This window comes from Capra hircus, chromosome 5 (genome assembly GCF_001704415.2).
Source record: "Capra hircus breed San Clemente chromosome 5, ASM170441v1, whole genome shotgun sequence".
Taxonomy (NCBI): domain Eukaryota; kingdom Metazoa; phylum Chordata; class Mammalia; order Artiodactyla; family Bovidae; genus Capra; species Capra hircus.
The window spans coordinates 84,248,087-84,260,968 of record NC_030812.1 but is presented as its reverse complement, the minus strand read 5'-3'; the positions used below and the strand labels follow the sequence as shown (position 1 = coordinate 84,260,968).

Here is a 12,882-nt window from a genome sequence, read left to right as displayed (position 1 = left end):
AGAGAAACATATTAGGACGTTTCCTTCTCCGTAACAACGAAATAAATCATGTTTGTTATTACAAGTCACACACACCCACACATACACAGTGGTTTCAAGTCTCAAAATCTTTTCACTTGGGGATTACCTGATAAGACTGAGTCCTTTCGGGCAAGAGAGGAACCTCTAGGTTTTAAAATTACTGCTCTTGAATCAATATTTTCAGCTACTGTAACAGGCTGATTTGGACTGACTTTACGGGTAACCAGATCAATTGTGTAGACATTAATACTTACGAGGGCATGTGGAAAGGAAATCAGCCAAAACAGCCTATGAAATGGACTATAAAATTACTGTCAGAATGGACATTATCAACACAATAGAATTCTTCACAGCCCAGTTCTTCTTTACACAAATGAGGGCATAGAACAATTCAGATCGGCTCTGATGCCAGGACTGTGTGATCAGGTAGCGTTAATAACCAGGAGTAGCAGAAAATTGCCGTGGATCTGGCTGGTCAGTTATGTGAGTGTTACTCTTTCCTTCTAACTCAGCATTTTAGATGACTTTGGTATTCAGCAATTAGTCGGACCTAATATGACCAATTATTCTGAGACATTTTTCAAATTCTTTAGGATCTCAGAAAATCACAGAAAGTTATCACAGTGAAAAAATAAGGACTATTAATATAACAGCATTATACACATAATAAAATGTCTTGCTCCACCAATAAAACCAGATGATTTGCAAAACTCCATTCCTCACATAAATGCGTCCAACTTTGTGCAACCCTATGGACTGTAGCCATCCAGGCTCCTCTGTCCATGGAATTCTCCAGGCAAGAATACTAGAGTGGGTTGCCATGCCCTTCTCCAGGAGATCTTCCCGACCCAGGGATCAAATTGATGTCTCTTATGTCTTCTGCGCTGGCAGGCAGGTTCTTTACTACTTAGCACCACCACATCATATAAATATATTATTACAAAAGTATACACATACAAATAGTTTCTATTCTATTCTTACCTTTATCTTTACCTAACATTATCTAAATATTGAAAAATTTACCTGTGAAATGATGTCTACCTAAATTTTCTCAGTTAGTTTTACTAATTCTTTTCTGCTATTTGCTCTGCTCTTTCTTTCCCCTTCTCTATCTCACTTGTTTCTTGATTTTACTGGGCAAAAATTAGTTATAATTTAGCCTCCTTTTTTGCTACACACAGTTTCACTTTCCCCTCTCACTCCTTCTTTTTTCTGCCATCACCCCTGGAAGATAGCCATAAGCCACGCTGGAGAGATGCCAGGGTGTCCTGATCTTGCACAGTTTGAGTGCCTCCGTGTATATCTCAGCGAGGCTTACCTAAGTCACCACTTACAATATTGAGTAGAAAGTGCAGGTTGGAATAGTCAGCATTTATAAGTCAGCTGGTTACATGATACAAAAATATATAGCCAACTTCAGAATTTATAGCAATAACATTTATGTATCGTGTTACTCCTAGAACAATCCAATTTATAAAGTGCCTATTGTGTATACATAAGGAACAATCATAAATCATTTACATTAAACAGTGTCAACTAGCAAAACATGACTTTCCCCCTAAATTCTGCACACTGAGATTAATGAGGTTTTTGAAAGGAAGCACACTTAAAAAAAAAAAAGAAAGAAAGAAAAAAAACCCTAACCAACTCTGATTCATCTTAGGCAGATAACATATCCATATAAAGGAGCAGGTGTCTGTATTATGATTTAGAAGACCTATGGAACATCTCTGGAAAATATTAACCTTCTCTGAAGTAGAGAGCCGTCCATGAACTGAGCTAGAAATGTGGCAAGAAACCAAGTCCGTCATCAACCTCAAGCTTTCTTTTACTTCCTTCTCAGTAAAGAATGGAATTACGAAAAAAAAAAAAAAAAAACAGAGAACAGTTTAGGCCCTATTTGACCAGTTGTCTGACATGTTTTCATCTACAGGCATTTTGAGAAAACCTGAGAAAGAGCATGTAGATTACTGCTTTGTCTCTTTCACTCCTAGTTGGAGAAAAATTCCTATCAGTGACGAAAGCAATCAAGAGTCCTAAAGTGAAAAGCAAATATGTATGCAGATTTTTCTCCCTCTGTTCACTCCCTGGCTTATCCCGTTCAGACAAGCAGTCTACAGAAGTCTATACTTTAGGGTCTTGAATTAAAACCCATTCCTTCTCTCTAAAAAGCCCTTCAAATAAATAATATGGAATGTTTTGACTGTTCACATCTATAAACGTATTTAATCTTACCTGAAACTTCATACTTACACAACTGAATTGGACATTATATAAGAAAAACACAATTTGAGTTTCTTGCAGGAATTTGCTTTTCTATCTTCTGTCTTTTGAAAGGATTACAGGAGTTATATTTTCTTCCTGCCTTAAGTCACAACCTTAAAAACATCTATTGATTTGTTTTAGCCAAAATGGAAGAGTAACATTTTTATTAAATGTAAAAATGTTTATTTCTTTAGGAAAAAAATTCATTTCTCCAAATCTATTAATGACTAATTTCCCTATATTAAAATAAAAACTGAATCTGAAAAAGAGACAAATGTATAGCCAGAAAATCTATAAACTAGTTTTCATTGAATGAACTACCTGCTGTTTCCTGTTCACAGATAATTGACATTGTGTAGATAGGCTGTAATCTAGAAAGCAAAGCAAAACAAAAACCATACAGGGAGAGAGAGTGGTAACTGATCTACAAGCTTCTGAATTGAAATAAGAACTGATGGTAAACTGAGGTTTCCAGGAGAAGGGTTTCAAAAATAACATGCTAATCTGGAAAGGCAGATACACTATGGCCTTTGTAGAAAGATTCTGAAAACTGGGCACCCTCCCAAACAGCTGTATTTCACTAGTATTAATTGGTAGGGGAAAATATAATGCATTTCTTCACGACTGAGAGTATTAAACTTAACAAGGAGCAGTGACAACTCACTTCAGTCATAAGCAGATTTCAGTTAAAAAGCTTATCCATTCATGAGGAAGGGTGTTCAAACTTCAGAGGGTTTTGCTTGTGTAGAGAGACAAAAGGGAAGACAGAGAACTTTTCTTCAGTTAACATGTTTATTCTCTAAAATTATCTGGTGATCTTGGAATTCTTTCCTATTTTTGATTCACTTGAGAAGAAAAACTCTTGTGCTCAGTGAAGCAATTTTAAAATCCCAGGCTAACCCCTTCTTCTTGTCAATACACTGAGAAAACTATGTAAAAATAAAGCATAATTATGTCTCCCATCTGGGTGGCTGCCACTGTAGTTCTCTGCATTCTAACAAGTTGTTTTCTTCCCAATATTAATGAAAAGTAGACAATGATTATGTAAGCATTTTTGAAGTACTGGTGCGTCCTATGATTGACCTACCTATATTTTCCACCAGTCCTCTCTAGATTTTTCTAATAAAATAAATTTTAAGGAAATAACTGACACTTCAACAAGATGTTCTTAAAAATATGACTAGAAAGAAAAGAAATCAGCAACTCAAAAAGGATTTGAGGTCAATTATTAAAAAAAAATTTTTTTCTTTACAAATTACTTTCATAGACCTGGTTAACATTTTTCAACTGAACTGCCTATACTGAAAGGATTTAGGATACATGTAAACAAAGACTCCCAAAATAATAAAAATTGTTGATTCAACATTGAAAATGTACTGAAAGGATTTAGGATACATGTAAACAAAGACTCCCGAAACAATAAAAATTGTTGATTCAACATTGAAAATGCTCCTTTTTCTCTAATGGAAACCTAACATTCCCAGTAGGGAGTTCTTAACTTGAGTAAAAGATTTTTCCTCTTCTCCTTAAACAAAATAATAGCGAAAGAAACAGCTTCAGGCTGATCTACTACATTCTCACTTTAGCTAATAAGAAAATATAACTTCTTTTCTATTTTTAACTTGATAACATCATTTAAACAAGTGGCTAAGGATGAGAAACGCTGGGCTGAAAGAAGCACAAGATGGAATCAAGATTGCCGGGAGAAATATCAATAACCTCAGATATGCAGATGACACCACTCTTATGGCAGAAAGTGAAGAGGAACTGGAAAGCCTCTTGATGAAAGTGAAAGAGGAGAGTGAAAAAGTTGGCTTAAAGCTCAACATTCAGAAAACAAAGATCATGGCATCTGGTCCCATCACTTCATGGGAAATAGATGGGGAAACAGTGGAAACAGTGTCAGACTTTATTTTTGGGGCTCCAAAATCACTGCAGATGGTGATTGCAGCCATGAAATTAAAAGGCGCTTACTCCTTGGAAGGAAAGTTATGACCAATCTAGATAGAATATTCAAAAGCAGAGACATTACTTTGCCGACTAAGGTTCGTCTAGTCAAGACTATGGTTTTTCCAGTGGTCATGTATGGATGTGAGAGTTAGACTGTGAAGAAGGCTGAGTGCCGAAGAACTGATGCTTTTCAACTGTGGTGTTGGAGAAGACTCTTGAGAGTCCCTTGGACTGCAAGGAGATCTAACCAGTCCATTCTAAAGGAGATCAGTCCTGCGTGTTCTTTGGAAGGACTGATGTTAAAGCTGTAACTCCAATACTTTGGCCACCTCATGAGAAGAGTTGACTCACTGGAAAAGACTCTGATGCTGGGAGGGATTAGGGGCAGGAGGAGAAGGGGACGAAAGAGGATGAGATGGCTGGATGGCATCACTGACTCCATGGACATGAGTCTGAGTGAACTCCGGGAGTTGGTGATAGACAGAGAGGCCTGGCGTGCTGTGATGCATGGGGTCGCAAAGAGTTGGACATGACTGAGCGACTGAACTGAACTGAGTATACACAAAATGAGTAAATTTTGTTCCTTTATTCAGGATATGCCAGAAATGACAAATTTTCCTATAAGGCTATGGATATCAGTGTTGGGATTTGAGGGGTACTTTGGTTCTAGAAGGTATTGATTCAATGTCATTTTCAGAATTTCTTAACCTGGAGTCTATATATTGCTTTTAAATCTATAGGTTTTTCGAATTATATGTAAAATTTCATGTAATTATATGAATAATATGTAAAATATACACACCATTGTGATTTTTCCTACAGCCAATCCTTTTTGACTACCTAGCACCCTCTTTCTGTGAACAGGACTCCATTTTCCTCTGTAATTCAACCTTACTGTCTAATTCATGGAAAATGATGAAGTTGACTCTATCTCCTCCTCCAAGAGAGATGCTGTTGTTGTTTAGAGGGTAAGTCATTTCTGACTCTGTAACCCCATGGACTGTAACCCAGCAGGCTCCTCTGTCCATGGGATTCTCCCAACAAGAATACTGGAGTGGTTGTCATTTCCTTCTCCAGGGGATCTTCCCAATCCAGGGATCGAACCCACAGCTCCTGCATTGGCAGGCAGATTCTTTACCCCTGAGCCACCAGGGAAGCCCAACAGAGATGCACAAGATTATTCTGTGATCTAACCAACGCGAATTAGTACAAACAGATTTTGATAGGTCTTCTGGGAAAGAGTCTCTCTTTTTCCGGTTCAGTCTGAAGCCTGGGAGGATGTTATAGCTGAAGCTATGCTGCTGCCACCATCCTGCTACCAAATGAAGCCAGAGACTGGGGCTGCATGAGTGGAAGCTCAGAGACAGAGGGAAAATGAGTCTTGTTTACAGTATTTTAATCCAGAAGTTAGTTCAGTGCCTATATTTTCTTTCATTTTTCTAGGAAATACAATAATTTATTATTTTTTAACTATGAAAGTATGATAACATATCTATAAATAGATTTTCTATACTTTAATAAATAACACATACACACGCACATTCATACCATCTTACTCCACGTATTATTAGCATAGCTGACTTCTTCAACTTAAATGGTACTGGCCTTCTCTGACCTTTTCAACCTAAGGTAAATTCCCCTCTCTGTGTTCTTCATTCTGTTCATCCTACCTGTCATTAATCTCATTACCTATTTTCATATACCATATATGTGCCATATACTAGTTCTAATTTTGGTACACAAGAATTCGGTCAGTTTTCCAGTCCTTTTCAGTCAAAGTTTGCACAGTGCAAGATTACTTTTTAGGAGCTAGAAACAGGGAGAGAAAAAAAGGAGAGACAGAGAGAGAGAGACAGAATGAGAGAGACAGACAGACAGACAGTGAGGGAACAAGGGGAACAAGATTTTAAAAACTGAAGATTCAAGTAGAGAGCCATGTAGTAAGTTTCATCATTGATGGAACAAATCAAAATTCTGATTACATACATACAAGAAAATACATTTAAGCAAATATCTATAGCATAGATCAGGAGGAAAAGATTTTCACGCATTTTGATCTCCATTTCAACCAAACTTAGCTGAAAGAATTATGGAGCCCCTCAAAGTAACTGCTGGGGTTTAGCAGCACTTACCACTTCGTTTGAACTGGCTCTATAAATGCCAAGATTGAGTATTTTAGATTAAATGAATAGATTAATAAACATCTTTGGAATATCCATTATTAAGGTTGATTTATGTTCTCTTGCCAGCAGTAATTCAAGAAAATGCCATGCTATTCAAAAAATACTGCACGTCATTCTCACTACTTTGCCAATGTTATGACACCATGCAAGTGTGACAATATCTATATTCTTTCACTGAACTAAGTATACACAAAAGCTGATAGATATTAAACCACTTTAAGTTTGCATGGGCATCAGCACAGGAACCACTCATATTTATAACTCTGATAAATGGCCTTTCATTTGTAAATTTATAGTGTATCCATAATTTCTTAAGGGAACCAAGAGGTTCATTCAAAAAATTGCCACAACATTTATCTATCTAAAGATGATAGATATGGTTTATGAAATTAAATGCTTTTAAAAATTAAAATGATATTGCTAAGAAAAAGGACATGTTCTTCCCTGGTTTGCTCACATTTTTAGATGATCACAACTGCACTCTCAGCAGTTACAATGTTTAATCTAAATAGAATATTAATATATTTATTAAATATGCCCAAATATATTGTTGTTAGGGTTGTGAGGCATCAGTATGAACTATTGGGCATCAAGTTCACTTAAATTTATTATTTTATTTTCTAATGCCATTCCTCTGCAGTAACCTTATGAAATATATAAAGTATCACTAGAATATTTCTTATTTATATTTAGTACTAATTACTAATTACTGTATTTAGTTTTTCAAGACTACTCCCAGCAAACTTCATGGCTTATTGTAAGTACAGACTATTAAAACTATAACAAATAAAATTACTTAAATAAAACATATATTTGCCAAAACATCAATGATAACTAAATAAGGAGTCCTATTTTTAATCCCAATATACACTTTGTTCAGTTGGAGAAATCAATGAAGGAGAAGATGAAAGATAACAATTACCACTAAAGTAACCAATAAAAAAATAGAGTAGTCAAGGTTCTAAGTGCACAAAGTCAATGTACCTCGTTACCACTGGTGATTCATTTGTCATCATTTACTACCATGAGTAGGCAACACACACAAATCTCGGTGCTTTGGTTTTCTCTAGAGTCACTTGCTTCTTTTTAATCTATCCTATTATTATAGAATCTACCAAAGAGTGAACCTTAATTATTTGATTTGTTTACACGAACAACAATCTCCAAATTGCAACTTTCTTGAGCATTAGCTCACCCACTGCAAAAAAGTTGTTTCAAATGCTTGCAAAATTTCTATGCAACATATTTCTTACATATTGAGTGCTCTGTATTCTGCTTTAAAAACAGATAATAATCAAAATAAGAAAAAACAAGCAGTGTACCTACCCCTGTGGCCCGCTAGCTCCTTGTTGGCAGGAACATCCTTATCATCATCTTTGGGTCACAGCTGGCCAGCACAGCACCTGAGATACAATGTATACCTGTAAATGTGTCTGAATGAATTAAATGATACAGTGGTGACTAGAATCCACTTGGATGGTATGAATTCAATAAACAACCAATCTACCTACCTAACCTTTTCCTCTATATCCTCTATTATTAAAATTTCAATATATGAGAATATTATGAGTATATGGGCAGTATATATTATTAAAGTAGCAGAGCATATGAGCATACATACTTCATATATATACATATATATGTAGGTATGTATGAATGTATGTATCCCTGAGAGCTGGACTATAAAGAAGACAGAGTGCCAAAGAACTGATGCTTTTGAACTGTGGTGCTGGAGAAGATTCTTGAGAATCCCGTGGACTGCAAATAGATCAAACCAGTCAATCCCAAAGGAAATCAGTCCTGAATATTCACTGGAATGGCTGATACTGAAGCTGAAGTTCCAATACTTTGGCCACCTGATATAAAGAACTGACTCACTGGAAAAGACCCTGAGACTGGGAAAGATTGAGGACAGAAGAAGAAGAGGGTATCAGAGGATGAGATGATTGAATGGCACCACAAATTCAATGGACATAAACTTGGGCAAACTCTGGGAGATGATGAGGGACACAGAAGCCTGACATGCTGTAGTCCATGGGGTCACAAAGAGTTGGACACAACTTGGTGACTGAACAACAGCAACAACATATATTCTTACGGCTTCCAGGGTGGCTCGGTGGTTAAAGAATCTGCCTGCCAGGTAGGCAGACACAGGAGACTCGGGTTCGATCCCTTGGTCAGGAAGACCCCCTGGAGGAGGAAATGGCAACCCATGCCAATATTCTTGCCTGTAAAATCCCATTGACAGAGAAGCCTGATGAGCCATGGTCCATGGGGCTACAAAGAGTCAGACATGATGGAGTGACTAAAAAAGTGAAAGTGAAAGTCGCTCAGCCCTGTCTGACTTGTTGCAGCCCCATGGACTGTAGCCTGCCAGGCTCCTCTGTCCATGGAATTCTCCAGGCAAGAATACTGGCGTGGGTAAGCTGTTCCCTTCTCCCGGGGATCTTCCCAATCCAGGAATCAAACCCAAGTCTCCTTCATTGCAGGCAGATTCTTTACCGTTTGAGCCACCAGGGAAATTATGCACACATATATTCGTATACATTTGAAAGATAACTTTATCCTGAAAACTCAATTCTCAAAAATAATTGTTTCTAAATGCTTTCTTGTTGTTGTTTAGTTGCTAAGCCTCACTCGACTCTTTTGTGACCCCATGGACTATAGCCTGCCAGTCTCCTCTGTTCTGGGATCTCCCAGGCAAAAATACTCGAGTGGCTTGCCATTTCCTCCTCCAGGGGATCTTCTCAACCCAGGGATTGAAACGGAGTCTCCTGTGACTTCTGCATTGACAGGTGGATTTTTTACCATGCGTCACCAGGGAAGCCTCTTCTAAATGCTTATTCCATTATACATTCTTCTTGTCTCTGGTTTCAGTGGAGGCCATACAACCCAGTGTTTGAGATCATGTACATCAGAGTTATGCTGACACATGTTCCAACAACACAAGAGAAGACTCTACACATGGACATCACCAGATGGTCAACACCAAAATCAGATTGATTATATTCTTTACAGCCAAAGAAGGAAAAGCTCTATACAGTCAGCAAAAACAAGACCAGGAGCTGACTGTGGCTCAGATCATGAACTCCTTATTGCCAAATTCAGACTGAAATTGAAGAAAGAAGGGAAAACCACAACACCATTCAATTATGACCTAAATCAAATCCCTATCGATTATACAGTGGAAGTGAGAAATAGATTTAAGGGACTAGATCTGATACACAGAGTGCCTGATGAACTATGGATGGAGGTTCATGACATTGTACAGGAGACAGGGATTAAGGCCATCCCCAAGAAAAAGAAATGCAAAAAAGCAAAATAGCTGTCTGAGGAGGCCTTACAAATAGCTGTGAAAAGAAAAGAAGCAAAGAGCAAAGCAGAAAAGGAAAGACATAAGCATCTGAATGCAGAGTTCCAAAGAATAGCAAGGAGAGATAAGAATGCCTTCCTCAGTGATCGGTGCAAAGGAACAGAGGAAAACAATAGAATGGGAAAGACTAGAGATCTCTTCAAGAAAATCAGAGATACCAAGGGAACATTTCATGCAACGATGGGCTCAATAAAGGACAGAAATGGATCTAACAGAGGCAGAAGATATTAAGAAGAGGTGGCAAGAATACACTTAAGAACTGTACAAAAAAGAGCTTCACGAACAAGATAATCACGATGGTGTGATCACTCACCTAGAGCATCCTGGAATGTGAAGTCAAGTGGGCCTTAGGAAGCACCACTACAAACAAAGCTAGTGGAGGTGATGGAATTCCAGTTGAGCTATTTCAAATCCTAAAAGATGACGCTGTAGAAGTGCTGCACTCAATATGCCAACAAATCTGGAAAACTCAACAGTGGCCACAGGACTGGAAAAGGTCAGTTTTCATTCCAATCCCAAGAAAAGCAATGCCAAAGATGCTAAAACTACCACACAACTGCACTCATCTCACATGCTAGTAAAGTAATGCTCACAATTCTCACAACCAGGCATCAGCAATATGTGAACCATGAACTTCCATATGTTCAAGATGGATTTAGAAAAGGCAGAGGAATCAGAGATCGAATTGCCAACATTTGCTGGATCGCTGAAAAAGCAAGAAAGTTCTAGAAAAACGTCTACTTCTGCTTTATTGACTATGTCAAAGGCTTTGACTGTGTGGATCACAACAAACTGTGGAAAATTCTGAAAGAGATGGGAATACCTGACCACCTGACCTGCCTCTTGAGAAATCTGTATGCAGGTCAGGAAGCACAGTTAGAACTGGACATGGAACAACAGACTGGTTCCAAATAGGAAAAGGAGTCCGTCAAGGTTGTATATTGTCAACCTGCTTATTTAAATTTTATGCAGAGTACATCATGAGAAACACCGAACTGGATGAAGCACAAGATGGAATCAAGATTGCCAAGAGAAATATCAATAACCTCAGATATGCAGATGACACCACCCTTATGGCAGAAAGGGAAGAAGAACTAAAGAGCCTCTTGATGAAAGTGAAAGAGGAAAGTGAAAAAGTTGGCTTAAAGCTCAACATTCAGAAAACTAAGATCATGGCATCCTGTCCCATCACTTCATGACAAATAGATGGAGAAATATTGGAAAAAGTGTCAGACTTTATTTTTTTGGGCTCCAAAATCACTGCAGATGGTGACTGCAGCCATGAAATTAAAAGACGCTTACACCTTGGGAGAAAAGTTATGACCAATTTAGATAGCATATTAAAAAGCAGAGACGTTACTTTGTGAACAAAGGTCCATCTAGTCAAGGCTATGGTTTTTCCAGTGGTCATGTATGGATGTGAAAGTTGGATTATAAAGAAAGCCAACCATGGAAGAATCGATGCTTTTGAACTGTGGTGTTGGAGAAGACTCTTGAGAGTCCCTTGGACTGCAAGGAGATCCAACCAGTGCCTCCTAAAGGAGATCATTCCTGACTATTCATTGGAAGGACTGATGTTGAAGCTGAGACTCCAATACTTTGGCCACCTGATGCAAAGAGCTCACTCATTTGAGGAGACCCTGATGCTGGGAAAGACTGAATGCGAGAGGACAAGGGGAGGAGAGAGGCTGAGATGGTTGAATGGCATCACTGACTCAATGGACATCAGTTTGAGTAAATTCAGGGAGTTGGTGATGGACAGGGAGGCCTGCTGTGCTGCAGTACATGGTGTCACAAATAGTCGGACACAACTGAGTGACTGAACTGCAACTGACACCTGTTCAAATCTTGTTTCCACCATTGACTGTTTACAATGTTTTTGATAAGGCACTCATCTTTCTAAATCCCAGTTTGCCTTTAAAACAAAGACAATGTTAGTAACTTTTTAATGAGATTCAAAGAATCAAAAGAAACTATGTATACACACTGCCTGACACACAGTGAGCCCTCAAGAAGTAACTATAAAGTACTATTTGTATTCTTTCTTCCTCCCCGCCCCGCCCCACCCACCCCAGCCCTTATAAACAGCTAACCTCACCCACAGAGAGGGCCTTTGCCTTTGGCTATTAGGGAAGTGATCTCTCAGTGCAGTTCAGTCGCTCAGTCGTGTCCGACTCTTTGCGACCCCATGAATCGCAGCACGCCAGGCCTCCCTGTCCATCACCAGCTCCCAGAGTTCACTCAGACTCACATCCATCGAGTCAGTGATGCCCTCAAGCCATCTCATCTTCTGTCGTCCCCTTCTTCTCCTGCCCCCAATCCCTCCCAGCATCAGAGTCCTTTCCAATGAGTCAACTCTTCGCATGAGGTGGTCAAAGTACTGGAGTTTCAGCTTTAGCATCATTCCTTCCAAAGAACATCCAGGACTGATCTCCTTCAGAATGGACTGGTTGGATCTCCTTGCAGTCCAAGGGACTCTCAAGAGTCTTCTCCAACACCACAGTTCAAAGGCATCAATTCTTCAGCACTCAGCTTTCTTCACAGTCCAACTCTCACATCCATACATGACTACTGGAAAAACCATAGCCTTGACTAGACGGACCTTAGTCAGCAAAGTAATGTCTCTGCTTTTGAATATGCTCTCTAGGTTGGTCATAACTTTTCTTCCAAGGAGTAAGCGTCTTTTAATTTCATGGCTGCAGTCACCATCTGCAGTGATTTTGGAGCCCAAAAAAATAAAGTCTGACACTGTTTCCACTGTTTCCCCATCTATTTCCCATGAAGTGATGGGACCGGATGCCATGATCTTTGTTTTCTGAATGTTGAGCTTTAAGCCAACTTTTTCATTCTCCTCTTTCATTTTCATCAAGAGGGTTTTTAGTTCTTTACTTTCTGCCATAAGGGTGGTGTCATCTGCATATCCGAGGTTATTGATATTTCTCCCGGCAATCTTGATTCCAGCTTGTGTTTCTTCCAGCCCAGCATTTCTCATGATGTACTCTGCATATAAGTTCAATAAGCAGGGTGACAATATACAGCCTTGACATACTCCTTTTCCTATTTGGAACCAGTCTGTTGTTCCATGTCCAG

The 12,882-nt window shown here is 38.7% G+C and overlaps 1 protein-coding gene across 1 annotated transcript in view; it reads right to left on the bottom strand.

The window, feature by feature from the left end:
- The window catches only part of SOX5 (SRY-box 5), a 1,143,898-nt gene that overhangs the window by 926,210 nt on the left and 204,806 nt on the right, over window positions 1-12,882 (bottom strand). Inside the window, exon 3 of the mRNA XM_018048397.1 lies at window positions 7,746-7,822. The gene's annotated coding sequence lies outside the window, so the exon portion shown is untranslated. The remainder of the gene's footprint in view (window positions 1-7,745; window positions 7,823-12,882) is intronic.